Source organism: Adiantum capillus-veneris, chromosome 8, assembly GCF_014529385.1.
Source record: "Adiantum capillus-veneris isolate H3 chromosome 8, ASM1452938v2, whole genome shotgun sequence".
In the NCBI taxonomy this organism is placed as follows: domain Eukaryota; kingdom Viridiplantae; phylum Streptophyta; class Polypodiopsida; order Polypodiales; family Pteridaceae; genus Adiantum; species Adiantum capillus-veneris.
In genome coordinates, this window is record NC_140938.1 from 32242016 (window position 1) to 32245907 (window position 3892).

Genomic DNA, 3892 nt, shown 5'->3' on the forward strand with positions numbered 1-3892 from the left:
ACTAGATATAGCGGTGGGACGAGCAGCATCTATGAGCAGAGACGAATCACTTTCTTCACGATTGCAGCTTTAGTCTCCATTGCACCCGGAGCATAGTGTTCATCATCCATTCTTGTGAGAACATACCTAGAGCATACGTACCTGGAGTGGACGCAAATACCATTAAATACAATGATGCAATGACACATATAGACAGGAATGGACGAAAAGCCACGTGAATACAATATATATTATAAAACGGAGCAAAATATTCAAATACAGTATTTATGGCTTTAAGAGGTCTCTCTCTCATCCTTGCAAAGCTCAGCATAACTTCCTATATCTATCTATATAGAGCTCTCCGTTTAAACAGATGTCCTCCGTTTCATTTTGTAGATCCTCTGCATGCACCCCATAGAGAGTAGCAGCTTGATGCTAGTTTGGCACCACCTTAGCGGCTTCTGATTGGGCATCTTCTCCGATATCCTCCATTGATGCCGCTGTGATTGGCACATGGTAGCCTTCATACATCCGTGCACTATGAAGGGCTACCTCTATGACGTACCACCAGTTTGATGCAAACTTTGTAGGATGAAATATCAGATGCCAGAGCCACATAACTTACATGAGAGCTTCCAAGCACATAACTTCTAAAATTGGATGTTAACTATTTACATACTTACTTGTTCACAATGCTCGGTTAGTACGAAAGTGTCTCTTAGGTCAGTCCATTTCTTAGTTGAATCCACCTCAAGAAAACCAGCCTCTCCTCTACGCACAGTAGCGTTGCGACCCTCCATGATTATCTTGAACCATTGCATGTCGAACAAGCTCGACAAAAAATCCTCTATAATCGATCCTTAAAATCTCTTGTAGCGTGCCAAAGTAAGTGAGTTCCACCACCACAAGATCTGCATCAGACGACCGTTGTCGACGAGACTGTTCAAATTCTGCCATGATTCCACAATCTTGAGTAAAATGCTTTTTGTCGATCCATTCCACCCTAAAATGTCGACCTTTACACCATGCTGCTGTGTATGGCTTATACTACAACCAACAAAGATTATGAGTGGCCGTTCAAACATCTAGAAAGCCACTAGTCGTACATTGCAAACTTACCTTGGTCGCGCAACCCCGAGAGTACTCCCACTCCTCCTCAGTCACTTCTTCATCGCACTGTTGTGCGCTTTTGAATTGGTTGTGCAACCATCTTAAGCTCATGAATGTTGGTAGGCTCTCCAAACCCGCCAGATAGTGCATTGGTGGTCGTCTTCCCCGTCTCCACTCGATTCGTGTCCTTTGTTGCTCTTGCTTTGCATCCTCATATTGTGAAATCCACTTTTGCATCACTGGATTGTGAAGCATGCAAAATCGGTTGATTTTAGCCTCTAGATCTTCCATCATCTTCTTCTCAACACCGAGATTGCACATGACAATCCCAGATACGCGCTCATCATCTATGGTTCGCCATAGCGTGTCCCGAGCTTTATCAAATTCGTCTAGCCACTCTCCAATGTACACTAGGGACTCTGATACTAGCCAACCTTTTACCATGCTACCCTTTGGACGTGCCTTCCGACGCACATATCCCTTGAGCATTTTCATGAAATGTTCTAAAAAGAACATCCATCTGGAATGTATTGTGCCAGCTATTTCCACCTCATCAACTATGTGAACAAGAAGATGCACCGGAATGGTTAGCATGGTAGTAGAAAAGTTTTTCTTAAACATGCACAACCTCCGCAGCGTTTAGTTGCGAATGCTATGGAGTCTATGTTGATCTCCTTTTGTGAGATCCATTGCACCAACTTTGCAAGTTTGTAGATTGTGTTATGGACGTCAAGAGACAAACATCCCTCAATGGCCACCGATAAAATAAACTGCAAAACACGTGCATCAATGACATTAAAGTCCACACACGAGTTTGTTACACAATTCCCACTATGATATATTCCACTATGAACATACCTGACACATTTTATGCCAGTCGTGTGACTTCAAATTGGTAAGCTTTCCTTCTTTAGTAAAACACGTTTGGAGCGAGTGCATTACACCAGTGGGGGTCCGCACAGATCGAATGGTCTCTTTTACTTTGCGTTCTTGGGCTCCTGTGAAAATCCATGGCACTTTAGGGAGTTTTATCGATCCATTGGATGGTGTCTGCGGCCAATATTTCTCCATATGATCCACATTTCTAAGATCAACCTTGGCTTCCAAAGTATCTTTCTTGCCGGTCAGATGGTCCCATAGCAGATTATCCACATTCTTGAATATGTGCATTGGATGGAGCAAGTGATTGATCATGAGTCGGGGCCAATATGGTAACTCGTACCATAGAGAGAGTCTCTTCATCCTTGGGGGCAAACCGTCATCACACATCTCCTTCTGCTCTAACCATGCTTGTGCAGACATCCTTGGTGGCTCTCTTCCCAAAAAGCCATTGCGTAACACATGATTCTTTGGAAGATACGCTTGATGACCTTCGTAGATTTGCTTCTTCAATGAGGGCGCCCGACGTGCATTCATTCTAGGTCCACATGTGACACATGCTCTGTATCCGCTTGTTTGAAGCCCTGCATGTGTACACATGATAATAGATAAGCTTGAGAAAAACCAAGATTTACAGTGTTTCAGTTTAAGTGTAAATCACCTGAGCATTCTGTTAGTCCGGGATAGTCATGCATGGTCCACATTAGAATGCCTCTGATCAAAGCATTCCGTCAACCTGTGTGTCGGCTCATATCCACCACTTCTATGCCAATCCACAATTGTTGTAGCTCTTCCAATAGTGGACGAAGATACACATCCATATTATTCACTTTATACCGCCCCGGCACAATCAAGCTTAGCCATAGGTGCCCCTTCTTCGTAGTCAACCACGGGGGAATGTTGTAGTTGACGATGACAACGGGCCATACACTGTAAGATGTTGATCTTTGACCAAATGGATTTACGCCATCCATAGCCCAGGTCTAGGTGCAAATTTCGAGCTTCCTTGGCAAAATCCGACCATGTTTCATCTATATGTTTCCAGGCTATGCAATCTGCAGGAATCCATAGCACACCATCCGAAGATTTATTCTCCTCATGCCATGATGCTAGGGCAGCCATGGACTTACATTCAAAGAAATGCTTGATGCGAGGAAGCAGAGAAAAATGTCGCAAAACCTTTTGTGGAATTTTTGTTCCGTGGAGATCTACTCGATATCTCTCGGAATCATATTTCAAACACTTCTCCATGTCTATGTATTCCCCTCTGAAAAGAATGCAGTCGTTAGGACAAGCGTGGATCGAATTGTAATCCATCCCCAAGTTTCGCAAGATCTTTCTTGCTTCCTCTTTGGAATCTGGCATCACATTATCAGCTGGCAGTATGTGCTCTTTGAGAAATCTACACAACAAAAAAAATGCGGTACAATTGTGTAAAAATCTATCAGATCATTATACATCTAGAGTTTTTTTATTAAAGTAAACACATTGTAAGAGATCACCTGAAAAGCGTTGTGATGCTAGTGTCACTCCATCCAAACTTTGTCTGCATGTTGAGAAGTACCAGGAGCGGCTTCAATCTACACACACGTGCTCCATCATGCAATGGCGTATCAGCTTCACTTTTCATATCATCATAGATAAGCCTTTCTGAATCCATCATCGTCTCGATCATTTCATCGATCTCGGGCTCAAACATTGCCTCGTTGGGGATGTGGTCTGCATGATCATCCCCCGAGCTGTCAGAGGCTACATCTTCTGGCCTCACATATGCTGCTTGACCAAAGCGCCTGTGAACACCTCTATTGGGTTGCAAGATTGCTGCCTGTTGGCCAGCGTCAGAGTTCGACGAGTTATAATTGGCAACAACTCGATCTATAATAGATGTATCCAACTCGCCAAATTTGGAAATGTGTTGCAAATA